The sequence below is a fragment of the Canis aureus genome, chromosome 29 (assembly GCF_053574225.1).
Source record: "Canis aureus isolate CA01 chromosome 29, VMU_Caureus_v.1.0, whole genome shotgun sequence".
In the NCBI taxonomy this organism is placed as follows: domain Eukaryota; kingdom Metazoa; phylum Chordata; class Mammalia; order Carnivora; family Canidae; genus Canis; species Canis aureus.
The window spans coordinates 41,294,432-41,308,136 of record NC_135639.1 but is presented as its reverse complement, the minus strand read 5'-3'; the positions used below and the strand labels follow the sequence as shown (position 1 = coordinate 41,308,136).

Here is a 13,705-nt window from a genome sequence, read left to right as displayed (position 1 = left end):
CCCTTTGTTGTAAGAAGACTAAGTCTAGGGAACCCTGGGTGGTGCAGCAGTTTAGCGCCTGCCTTTGGCCCAGGTCGCGATCCTGGAGACCCAGGATCAAATCCCACGTCAGGCTCCTGGTGCTTCTCCCTCTGCCTATGTCTCTGCCTCTCTCTCTCTCTCTCTGTGACTATCATAAATAAATAAAAAATTTTAAAAAAAAGAAGACTAAGTCTAATCCCCTTCTGTTTTAAAGGACAACCTCGGACTAGGGAGTCTTGGATGTGGGAAATAAGTGCGAATGGCACAGTCTTAGCTTTAGGGGATTGTCCTTGTCCGGTTGGCTTTTCCATTCTGGAACAAAGTCCTTGAGAACAGTGTGTGGGTCAGCTGGCTGGACGTGGGTGTAGTGGACCCAGGGAGTAATCCCATCAACCTTGAGAGCAGTGGGAGTGGTCAGGATCACGATGTAGGGTCCCTTCCAGTGAGGTTGAAGTGTCTGGTGTTGGTATCTCCGCACATAAACCCAGTCACCTGGCCGATATCGATGGGGGTCTGGGGGTGGCCCAGTCTCATAGAGGGCCCTCAGCTTAGGCCACAGCTGCTCATGGGTTATGGAGAGTCTGTTCTTAAATCTTAGGGTTTCTTCAATGTTGGTAACTAAAAATCCCCTGGTCCAAATTTACCATGTCTCTGAAGGCCTTAACTGGAGAAATGAAATGCACACTCGAAAAAATTGGGCCTTTGTTGTGACTAAATAGTTTCAGCTCAACAATATCAATGGAGTTAGTTTTTCAAACAGAAGAAAACAAAGGACTCTGGAGCACCAAAGCCAAGGAGACCATGCGAGCTTTCCCAATACCTTGGTTTTATCGGCCTCAGCGAACCTGGGGATAAGAAGACATGCCCTGAACGTAGGTACACTCATCTTCTTACATTATCCTTGGTGGGATGGCTGGTCAGCAGGACCCACGGGAATCCGCAGGGGCACTAGAATGGATCACAAATCAGGCTGGGGCCAGGAAAAAGCCTGAGTACAAGGAGGGCAGGGAGCGGGCTCATGAGAGAGATTTCAACAATATCAATGGAATTAGGATTCCACACACAGGAAAGCCAAAGAGTCTGAAGCGCCAAATCTAAGGACAGCATGCAAGCTTTCCTAGATGTCTGTTTTCATCGGCCAAAGTGAACTCGGGGACGGGGCAAATTGCCCTGACTGTACCAACAAGTTTATTTTCACATCAACCTTGGGAGAACAAGTGACTCCATGGGACTCCCCTGGAAGCACAGCCATGTCCACAGGTCCGGTCAGGAGCAAGGAATCCACCCTCGGGATGCTGTGACCAAAGAAGAGCACCCTCTTTGGCCATGCAAATGCACAAGCCTCTGGAGTGGCCAAGAAAGTGCAGGAAGGACAAAGCCCCACAGCTCTGAGTTCCTACGGCTTTCTCCGGAAGGGGGATGGGGTGCTGGTGGTGGTAGTGGTGAGCGCCTCGTCATCGTCAGAGAAGGCGTCGATAACAGATCCTCTCTGCAGTGCCTTCCTGGCAGCAGGCGTCTGAACACAACCATCTTGGGACACCAGGCTGGCCTTCCCAGAGAGCCTCTCCTCTTGCAGAGGTTTGCAGACCACTCACGCACTTTGTCTGCAATGAGTTTACTGCTGGGCTGGCCCTGAGGGCCGGCAGAGGCCCTGAAGCTCCTGGCAAGCGGCCCAAGGCAAAGGGAAACGTTGTCTGTCCCCTTGACTCCTGAGCTTGGCGAAAACCCCTGGGAGGCCGGCAACGGCTGGCACAGGCTCTCTGCCCCATCTTGCTGCGCCTCAGCCCGTTGACATCGCCTCGTAGAGTGAAGGGCCAATGGCTGCAGTACCGCTTGTGGCCAGAACCTCTGGCAAGAAGTGAAGACACTCCACTTCACAGGAGGGGAGTGTGCAAGTCCCCAACTTCTGCTTTCGGCCATGGCAATCTCAGGCCAGATGCCAACGTGGAGGAGCTGCCGCTTTCAACATCCACTCGTATGCAGGCTTCTGGGCATACGACGGACCCATGAGACCTTCACTCACGAGGCCTCTACCTGCATGCACGCCCCAAGGCCATCACATCCTTTCTGAGAGGAGACCACAAAGCAGTGCACTGCTGTGGCCTCAGGGTGACCTCGGACAAGACACTGCTCCACCCAGGAGGACATGGACCAGGCAGCATCTCTGCGTGCCGGGAAACCTCCACTCTATCCCACCCAGGAGCACGGGTTCTGGGTCCCGGCTCTCCAGGTCCCACTTGGACGTCTGACACTTCTTTGTTCTGTGGCCTACACAAAGTCCTTTCAGACCCTCAGTTGCCAGCACTGCGGCATGGGGACTAGTTGTATACCTGGCCCCTGAAGAGAAATGTGCCACGGGCAATCCACTGGGCCTTCGGCCATCCTGTAGTTGGAGGCACCACAGTAGGCGACGTGAGTCTTTCCATCATTTTAGGAGACCTCGGGGAGCGTGACGTATCTCTGCCGAGCCCTGCCCAGCCCTGCTGCCAACTGGCGGTGTGGCTTGAAGAAAATCAGGTGTTTGCGATCCTCGGTTCCCTTCTTGCAAGATGGTCACACGCTCATACCTTGCCCAGGCTCTGAAGCTAATCAGAAGCATGGAGGGATGGCTGGAGGCAACATGGTTCTGCGAGAAGCCCTCCCAGGAGGCCTCGAGAGCCAAAGTTGGAGAAAACTACTCTCTGCATTGCTTCCTATTGGGAATCTCAACATTCAAACCGCATGAGATTCGGCTTTCCACTTTTTGAAGAAGGGCATCAGAAATGCCTTGATCAGGCCAGCACAAAGGGAGCAGGCTGCTAAAGAGGCCACGACACCAAATTCAGAAGAGGCATGTCATGTACATGAATGGAATGGGGATACCAGATACATGAAAGAAGGGTCATTTGCATCAGTAAAGCCAGCAAGCGCAACTGCTCTTCCTGAAGCCTGTGGGTTCTGCTGCCACAGGGAACATGGGGATGGGGCAAAGGGACTGCCAAGTGCGCACGTGCTCACATATGCCCAGTGGACACACCGCGTGAGGCAGGACCCACGGGACTGCCCCAGGAGCCCTGCACTCTACAGATCAGTCTGCAGGGGGCAATCAGCCTGCGGAAAGGGGGCTAGGCCATAGCTCTCATAGCTTCACGTCAGATAGTTCAACAATATGGATGGACATAGGATTCCAAGTATGGGAAACAAGGGATTACGGCATAGCAAAGCCAAGGAGAAAGGCATGGTTTCCAAACAATTTGCTTTCATTGGACACTGTTGCCTCTCAGACATTTGTATGGAATAGCAAAACAGATAAACTCCTAACCAGACAAAATACACTTACATGTGTTTATGTTCACTTGCTTAGAGCTGTACCATTGGTAAGCATCACCCCACAAAATGAAAATGTTTGAAATCCAACTGTTCAAACATTTCTATAGTGTTTGCTGGACAATGGTCTGGAATTTGATAAAAGCAGCTGACAACAAAGAAGCATTTTGGTCATCTTAGTAAAAGAATCATAGTTCTTAACTCTTCTGGGTCACAGCCCCCTTTGAAAACTTGCTGGCGATGGATCTTCATTCCCCAAAAATGCACACTCTCACTATTTCTGCATACAATTTCAAGGAGTTTAGGGGGATCTCCAACTTCAATCCAAGGTTCCCAGGTTCAAAATCCAAGAACTGGGCAATTGCTAACTTTTCTTACAACAACAACAACAACAACAACAAAAAACCCGTTTACAAACAATAATCATTCCTTATGTACATACCAACGCTTTATACTTCACAAAGTGCTTTCAACTCCACAAACATTGATAGGCAGAGAAGGAAACTGAGGTGCCGACAAATTACAGAGTGATTTGCTTAAGGTCACTCGGCCAGCTGGTGGCTAGGCCCGGAAGCAAACCCAGCTCTTCCGACTCCGGGGCTTGTCTCCTCACCCTGGAGCTGCCGCCAGAGCTCCCGCCCCTCACTAAGGGGGCATAAGGAGAAAAAGGCAAAGTAGAAAGCCTACCACCAACCATCCCCCCGCCCTCTTGCCACCCCCAAATGGGTCTGGGCTCCAGTGGCCAGGAGTGCATTGAGGTACTGCAGCCACGTGACCTTGATGAGCTGCAGGTTGGAGAGGGTCCTCACAGTGTAGTCAGGACAGTATGCAGACAAGCGAGCGCCATTGGCTGGCTCTGGCTGCAGGTAGTGGTGGACAGACTGGAGCGAGGACACTGGGGACTGGTGAACCGAGGATGGCGCTGTCAGGGCAGACACTCCGTAGTAAGAAGGCTCCATTCTCGAACTTAGGCCCTCTATCCCAATCTCCACCTCAACCCCGCCCTGCAGGATGAGAATGAAATAATCCACTGGCTGGCTGCACTGGTACAGGTAATGGTGTGCAGCCAGACGGTTGCTCTCGTCAAACCTCACTTCCTGGTTGACGCTGGGATGCTTCAGCAGGTGCAGCAGGACCTTCTCGGAGATTTGCAGGGGGCTGAATACATCCACCTTTCCAGAGGGGAAGCGCTGGGTGGCCAAGAGCAGCTGAGGCGAGATTTTCACTTTATATTCATTGTCAGACACCTTGAACAAGGAGAATTCCTCTTTTTGCCAGAGAGGGGTACTCAGAGGAGCAGGCTTCTTCCTGACGGTGGCATCTCGGTAGTCCTCAGACTCATCCGGGATCTCAGACTTGATGATCTCCTCAATGACGTTCTCCAGGGTGACGAGGACCAGCACCTCGTAGAAGGGGTCACCTTCACCCTCGTTGTTCACCTTTTGCACGATGGCCAGGTGAGACTTCCCTCATTTGAACTCCTCCAGGACGGCGTCCAGCTTGGTGTCGTTGAAGACAAAGTGGAGCGGATGGTTGTAAAAGCGGGTGATGGTGCTGAGAGGCGTGCAGTCTTCGGGATCCACGAAGGCCAAGTCCTTGAGGTACAGCATGTCCACAATGTTGGAGCGCTCCTCCTCGTACAGCAGGATGCGCGTGTGGCCGCCTGTCCTGTGGCCAGGACGCCGAAGTCCAGCATGAAGCAGTCCTCGAGCGGCGTGAGCACATCCTCCACGGTCCGACAGCGCAGCACGCCTTGCTGAGGTCGCTGTAGGGGTCGCCGCCGCCCCGGGCCAGCTCCAGTATGCGCTCGCGCAGCCGCCCAGGCCGCGCCGCCAGCTCCAGCAGCTGGCCCACGGGCAGCGCCACCCGCAGGTCAGCGGCACCGCCAGGCGGCTGAGCAGCAGCGCGCGCGGCCCTAGCGCCAGCGCCCGCTCACGGCGGCCGGCACCACCTCGCCCACGAGGAACACCAGCCCCGCGCTGCCCAGCACGGCGGGCAGGGCGCGCTGGTCGGCCGCGCGGTACAGCAGCACCGCCAGCGCCGCCTGCGCCAGGCTGGTCAGCAGCAACAGAGCGCCCAGGGCCCGCGCGGGCTCCAGGCGCTGCGCCGCCGCCCGCTCGGCCTCCGTGCCGCTCTCGCGCAGCACCTGCACCTGGGGGGCGCCAGCGCCAGTGTGCTCAGCTGCAGGCCCCGCGCCGGCGCTGCCAGCGCCAGCAGCCCCGCCGCCCCCAGGCCCAGCGCCCGGGGCGAGCCGCCTCCTCCGCGGCCGCGCCGCCCGGCTCCACGCGCACGGCCAGCAGCGCCGAATGCGGGCGCACAGCCTCGGCGGGCAGGCGCAGCAGCGCGCGCCACTTGCCAGCGGGGGCCGCCGCCGCCGCCGCCGCCGCCAGCAGCCCTCCCCGGCATCGCGGCCGGCCCGCCCTCGGGGCAGCCCGCCCCCTCGGGGGCCACCCAGGCCCAGGAGCTGTTGGCCAAGCCCAAGCCGAAGAGGCGCAGGTGGAAGGCGGCCTCCGGGGCGGCCCGCGCCTCTCCTCCACACGCCCACCCCGCGTCCGCGTCTCCCTCTTCCTCCAGACAGACGCCAGCGCTCGCGGCCCGACGCGGCCTCCCCAGCGGCGATGCCCAGGCACGGCGGGCGAGCAACCAGCCTAGATGAGCCGCCGCCATCGCCCGCTGCCCCCTCTCCTTATGTAGACAGTTATGACAGTTAAAGACACAGTAATACAGACAAGCGCACAAAACAGCTAACAAGAACACAGTAACACCGACAAACATTCCAGGGCGGCCACGGAGACGAAACACAAGGTAACCCGAAGAGCTGGCAGCCCGCCCTCCTTACAGACAGGACCTCCACCCTCCTTACAGATGACGACCCTGCCCTCTAGGCAGGGGCAAGGGACGTCTCCTCAAGACCCCGGGTTCACCGCCCGCCAGCGCGGCCGCTTAAGCCAATGCCGACCCAGTACAGATTGGAATTCCTACAGGTAAAGTATAGTTTAGAGCTCTCAGAGAATATGCACGCAAAAGGTGGAAAAGTTGAGAGCATTCACCACGCGTGAAACCCTCCGGATGGGGTCCTGGAGGTCTCTCGGATCCCGGACGAACCCTCAAATGTTGTGCCCAAGATTGCGAAACCGAGAAACCACCGAGGAGCCGACACGGATGCAAACACGCGAGGGTTTATTTACAAGCTCGAGCCTGGGTCCAAGTCCCTGCTCCGCTGTGTCGGATATACTTGGACCCAGGCTCGAGTTGTTAATAAACCCTCGTGTGTTTCCATCGGTGTCGGTTCCTCGGTGGTTTTTCAGATTCGCAATCTTGGGCACAACAATAGTGCTTCTGAATTGGCTTTCTGACATTGAATTGTAATCCAAATTTTGTAACTCTGTGGGAGAGCGGGCTGTTTCTATTCTTTCTTTTGAGGTGAGGTTTTCCTTCTAGTAACTTACTCAGTGCAGAGTGGCCAAAAACAAGTTGTATTGGGAAAAGGAGAAAAAGACAGAAGAAAAAGAAGGAAAGAAAAAGAAAATCAGAAAAAAAGAGGAAAAAAAGAAAGAAAGAGAAGAAAAGAAAAAAGAAAAAAAAAGGGAGGGAAGCAAAGAAATCAAAAGAAGAAATCAAAAACCGAAAAAACAAGGGGGAGTATCCTCTGATTCTGTATACTGTAAGACCCTTGACTTCCCCTGGAACTTTCCAGTGCTGCTTGGTCAATAATTTGTTTTTCCCCTGTCCATCTAGCTGGTCTTCTGGGGGAGGGGCCTGTTGTGCTGGTTTTCAGGTGTTAGCACTTGGGGGAGCTGCTCAGCCCCCTGCCTGGTGCAGGGGTCAGTGAAAGATGTTTAAGCTGTTTATCCTGTGAGGCCACTGTGAGGCTCAGTGGGGGTTGTTTACCCTGTGATGCCCCAGGAGGAACAATCACAGTGGCTGCGGCCCGCTCTGGAGGCCTGGAGTCAGCTCCCACAGTAACTACAGAGCTCTCAGTCTCCAGGGGCATGGAGGCTTTGGGGGAGGGGCTGCTGATCTGCTCAGCTTGAGGCAGGACTGTCCCTGCTGTCCTGTGCCCTCTTGGCTGCTGCCTGTCCCGGGGGCAGCACTGGATCTTGGGCTGTGTCCCCGGCATTCTGTGGTCCTGGGCCTGCGCTGTTGGATTCGCGCTCCCGGCTGCGCAGGCCCTCTCCGTGCTGAGCCTCCGGCTGAGCCCCTCTGAGCTGCTCCTGGGTCCAGCCGGCGCGTGCTGCAGCCCTTTAGGGAGTTCGGCGCGGGGTGTGGTGCTCTCCCCGGAGCACAGGTGCTCTGTTAGTGTCCCAGGGAGCCTGAGGGCATCCCGGCCCCTCCTGAGGTCCCGCTCCAACTCCCTGCAAGCACCTTTCTGTCCAGGAAGATTGGTGCAGCTCCTGCTTCTCCGGGAGGGGGCTTTCCTGTCCTGGGGACGCTCGCCCCAGCCTTAGCCCAGCTCCTCGCAGGGGCCCTCCCCCTTGGATCCCTTTTGTTTCCTTATTTTTTTTCTCCCCCGTCTTCCTACCTTGATAGAAGCGTGAACTCTTCTCATAGTAGCATTCCAGCTGTTCTCTCTTTAAATCTCAGGCCGAATTCATAGATTTTCAGGATTATTTGAAGGTTGTCTAGGTAATTTGGTGGGGACAGGTGACGGGGACCCTACTCTTCCGCCATCTTGCCCCTCCCTCCACATCTTCTTAATTTATTCATCTTTTGATGGACACCGAGGCTCCTTCCACAGCTTGGCTATTGTGGACATTGCTGCTATAAACATCAGGGTGCAGGTGTCCCGGCGTTTCATTGCATCTGCATCTTTGGGGTAAATCCCCAACAGTGCAATTGCTGTGTTGTAGGGCAGGTCTATTTTTAACTCTGAGGAACCTCCACACTGTTTTCCAGAGTAAAAAACTAAAAAAAGAAAATGAAAGAATACTATAAGTCTATGCCAATAAATTTGAAATGGACATATTCCTGGAATAGTACTAAAATTAACACAATCAAAATGGAAAACTTGGGGGGCAGGGCAAGATGGCGGAAGAGTAGGGTCCCCAAGTCACCTGTCCCCACCAAATTACCTAGATAACCTTCAAATCAACCTGAAAATCTATGAATTTGGCCTGAGATTTAAAGAGAGAACAGGGATCCCTGGGTGGCGCAGCGGTTTAGCGCCTGCCTTTGGCCCGGGGCGCGATCCTGGAGACCGGGGATCGAATCCCACGTCAGGCTCCCGGTGCATGGAGCCTGCTTCTCCCTCTGCCTGTGTCTCTGCCTCTCTCTCTCTCTCTGTGACTATCATAAATAAATAAAAAACAAAAAAAAATAAAGAGAGAACAGCTGGAATGCTATAGTGAGAAGAGTTCATGCTTCTATCAAGGTAGGAAGACGGGGGGTGGAAAAAATAAGGAAACAAAAGGGATCCAAGGGGGAGGGCCCCTGCGAGGAGCTGGGCTAAGACCGGGGCGAGTGTCCCCAGGACAGGAAAGCCCTGACCCGGAGAAGCAGGAGCTACACCAATCTTCCCGGACAGAAAGGTGCTTGCAGGGAGTTGGAGCGGGACCCCAGGAGGGGCGGGGATGCCCTCAGGCTCCCTGGGACACTAACAGACACCTGTGCTGGGGATCCCTGGGTGGCGCAGCGGTTTGGCGCCTGCCTTTGGCCCAGGGCGCGATCCTGGAGACCCGGAGCCTGCTTCTCCCTCTGCCTGTGTCTCTGCCTCTCTCTATCTTTCTCTCTCTGTGACTATCATAAGTAAATAAAAATAAAAAAAAAAACCTTTAAGAAAATTATTCACCATGACCAAGTAGGATTTATCCCCAGGATGCAAGGCTGGTTCAACACTTGTAAAACAATCAATGTGATTCATCATATCGGCAAGAGAAAAACCAAGAAGCATATGATCCTCTCATTAGATGCAGAGAAAGCATTTCACAGAATACAGCATCCATTCCTGATCAAAACTCTTCAGAGTGTAGGGATAGAGGGAACATTCCTCAACATCTTAAAAGCCAACTATGAAAAGCCCACAGCAAATATCATTCTCAATGGGGAAGCACTGGGAGCCTTTCCCCTAAGATCAGGAGCAAGACAGGGATGTTCACTCTCACCACTGCTATTCAACATAGTACTGGAAATCCTAGGCTCAGCAATCAGACAACAAAAAGAAATAAAAGGCATTCAAATTGGTAAAGAAGAAGTCAAACTCTCCCTCTTTGCCGATGACATGATACTCTACATAGAAAACCCAAAAGCCTCCACCCCAAGATTGCTAGAACTCATACAGCAATTTGGCAGCGTGGCAGGATACAAAATCAATGCCCAGAAGTCAGTGGCATTTTATACACTAACAGTGAGACTGAAGAAAGAGAAATTAAGGAGTCAATCCCATTTACCCGAAAGCATAAGATACCTAGGAATAAACCTCACCAAAGAGGTAAAGGATCTATACCCTAAAAACTATAGAACACTTCTGAAAGAAATTGAGGAGGACACAAAGAGATGGAAAAATATTCCATGCTCATGGATTGAAAGAATTAATATTGTGAAAATGTCAATGCTACCCAGGGCAATTTATACATTTAATGCAATCCCTATCAAAATACCATGGACTTTCTTCAGAGAGTTAGAACAAATCATTTTAAGATTTGTGTGGAATCAAAAAAGAGCCCGAATAGCCAGGGGAATTTTAAAAAAGAAAACCATAGCTGGGGGCATCACAATGCCAGATTTCAGGTTGTCCTACAAAGCTGTGGTCATCAAGACAGGGTGGTACTGGCACAAAAACAGACACATAGATCAATGGAAGAGAATAGAGAATCCAGAAGTGGACCCTCAACTTTATGGTCAACTAATATTCGACAAAGGAGGAAACACTGTCTACTGGAAGAAAGATAGTCTCTTCAATAAATGGTGTGGGGAAAATTGGACATCCACATACAGAAGAACGAAACTAGACCACTCTCTTACACCATACACAAGAATAAACTCAAAATGGATGAAAGATCTAAATGTGAGACAAGATTCCATCAATATCCTAGAGGAGAACACAGGCAACACCCTTTTTGAACTCGGCCACAGTAACTTCTTGCAAGATACATCCACGAAGGCAAAAGAAACAAAAGCAAAAATGAACTATTGGGACTTCATCAAGATAAGAAGCTTTTGCACAGCAAAGGATACAGTCAACAAAACTAAAAGACAACCTGCAGAATGGGAGAAGATATTTGCAAATGACATATCAGATAAAGGTCTAGTTTCCAAGATCTATAAAGAACTTATTAAACTCAATGGCAATGAAACAAACAATCCAATCATGAAATGGGCAAAAGACATGAACAGAAATCTCACAGAGGAAGACAGAGACATGGCCAACACACACATGAGAAAATGGCCATCAGGGAAATGCACATCAAAACCACAATGAGATACCACCTCACACCAGTGAGAATGGGGAAAACTAACAAGGCAGGAAACAACAAATGTTGGAGAGGATGTGGAGAAAAGGGAACCCTCTTACACTGTTGGTGGGAATGTGAACTGGTGCAGCCACTCTGGAAAACTGTGTGGAGGTTCCTCAAATAGTTAAAAATAGATCTGCCCTACGACCCAGCAATTGCAGTGCTGGGGATTTACCCCAAAGATTCAGATGCAATGAAACGCCGGGACACCTGCACCCCGATGTTTCTAGCAGCAATGTCCACAATAGCCAAACTGTGGAAGGAGCCTCAGTGTCCATTGAAAGATGAATGGATAAAGAAGATGTGGTCTATGTATACAATGGAATATTCCTCAGCCATTAGAAATGACAAATACCCACCATTTGCTTCGATGTGGATGGAACTGGAGGGTATTATGCTGAGTGAAGTAAGTCAATTGGAGAAGGACAAACATTATATGGTTTCATTCATTTAGGGAATATAAAAAATAGTGAAAGGGAATAAAGGGGAAAGGAGAAAAAATGAGTGGGAGATATCAGAAAGGAAGACAGAACATGAAAGACTCCTAACTCTGGGAAATGAACTAGGGGTGGTGGAAGGGGAGGTGGGCGGGGGGTGGGGGTGACAGGGTGACAGGCACTGAGGGGGGCACTTCATAGGATGAGCACCGGGTGTTATTCTTTATGTTGGCAAATTGAACACCAATAAAAAATAAATTTATAAAAATTTGAGATATATGTGACATAAAACAGCATAATAGTTTCAGATATACATAATGATTCAGTATTTGTATATCCTGCAGAACAATCCTCACAGTAAGTTCCATTAAGGTCCATCACCACACATAGTTAAATTTTTTTTTCTTGGATTAGGACTTTTAAGATCTACTCTTTTAATGATTTTCAAATGTGGAACACAGTATTATTAACTCCAGTCACTCTGCTGTACATTAAATCGCCTAGACTTCTTTTATAATGGAAAGTTTGTACCTTATTTGATCCCCTTTACCTATATTGCCTACCTCTAACCCTCCCTAGAACAGCCACCAATCTGTTTTCTATGAGTTTGGTTTTGTTTAAATTCCACGTATAGATGAGTCCATGTCGTATTAATCTTTCTGACTTATTCCACTTAGCATAATGCCCTGAAGGTCCATCCATGTTGTCACAAATAGGAAAATTTCATTTTTTGTGTCTGTATTGTATTCGTGTGTGTGTGTGTGTGTGTGTGTGTGTATCACATCTTTATTCATTCATCTATTGATAATCACTTGGGTTGTTTTCATATCTTGGATATTACAAATAATGGGGTCTTTTCTATATATGTATTTAAGATTCTAAATTCTCTTCTAAATACTGCTTTAGCTGTCTCATAAGTTTCTCAATGTAATATTTTCATTACTAGTTTAAGAGTGATTTGATTATGATTATTCTTTTGTTCTATTATTTGAAAATACATTTCTTAAATTTCAATTATATGTTATCAGTACTAATGTCGAGCATAATTGCATTTCGTTTAGAAAATGCCTATGATTTCAATATGAGTTTTGGAATAAATTGGAACTTACATTATGTTCCAAGGTATGGTCATTTTTGTGGGAGCATACTATATGGGTCACAAGGGTTTGAAAACATTTACATTCTGCAGTAGTTGTGTGCAGCTACTATATATGTTCTTTGGTTGGCTAAAGGTCCAAGAACAACGTGCTGGTAAAATTGATTTCTTCTGAGGCTTCTCTCTTTGGTGTGTAGAGGTCTATCTTCTCTCTGTAGTTTCAATATATTTTTTAAAGATTTTATTTATTTATTCATGAGAGACATAGAGAGGCATAGGTAGAGGGAAAATCAGGCTCCCAATAAGGAGTAGGATATTGAACTAGATCTCTGTACCCCAGGATCACACCCTGAGCCAAAGGCAGATGCTCAACCAGTGAGCCACCCCAGGCATCCCTGTAGTTTCAATAATTTTTGTTCACTTGTTCTATTATCTACTAAGAGAGACTGGTGAAAATCTCCAACCATTATTTGTACTTGTCTATCTCTTTAGAATTTTCTAGTTTTAGAGAGAGGAGTTAAGATGGGAGACACACACACACACATGCACACACACATGCACACACACAGACCCTATGCTTGTCTCATACCTCCAACACAGCTAGTTATCAAATAATTCTGAAGCCCCCAAGAAATCAGAGATATGAAAGAACAAAAACTGTAAGTCTACATGTAGAATTTTCTTTTTTAAAATTTTATTTATTTATGAGAGAGAGAGAGAGAGATAGGCAGAGAGAGAAGCAGGCTCTATGTAGGAGCCCGAGGTGAGACTTGATCCCGGACCCTGGGATCACACCCTGAGTCAAAAGCAGACGTTCAACCACTGAGCCACCCTGACATCCTTACCTGTGGAATTTTGTATATATGCTTTATGTATTTTAAGGTCCTGTTATTAGGCATATGCAAATTTCGAATGGTCATATACTTCCAGTGAACTTCTCTAATAATGCCTTTTGCCTGAATTCCATGCTGTCTAAAAGTAGCATACTACACCAACTTTCTTTTGGCTGGTGTTTGCATCATTTTTTTTTTTTACTTTTATTTTCAGTCTTTTCATGTCTTTGTGTTTTAGATTTGTTTCTTGATGTTTTTCATAATTTACCTTAAGCACTTGACCCACATATCACTTATTGTAATAACTGATGTCTTTGGGCTTCAAGCTATTCTCTTACATGCTTTTTATTTGCACCACCCTCTATGTTTCTTTTCTATTTTTTTTCTGTCCTGCCCATTGTTACTCTTCTTAGTTTGTAGATTACATGCTCTTTTTCTATTCTTTTAGCAGCTATAATAGATATCATAAAAAGCTTTTTAAAGTTATCAAAATATAACACTAACTGGTAAATTTACCCTTCTCTTGAATAATGCAAGGACCTTAGAATGTTTTATTTTTAT

At 49.2% G+C, this 13,705-nt stretch overlaps 1 pseudogene; it reads right to left on the bottom strand.

Moving 5' to 3' along the window:
* Positions 1-827: 827 nt before the first annotated feature.
* Positions 828-5,994, bottom strand: LOC144300861 (metal transporter CNNM3 pseudogene; annotated as a pseudogene).
* Between the last annotated feature and the right edge of the window lie 7,711 nt (positions 5,995-13,705).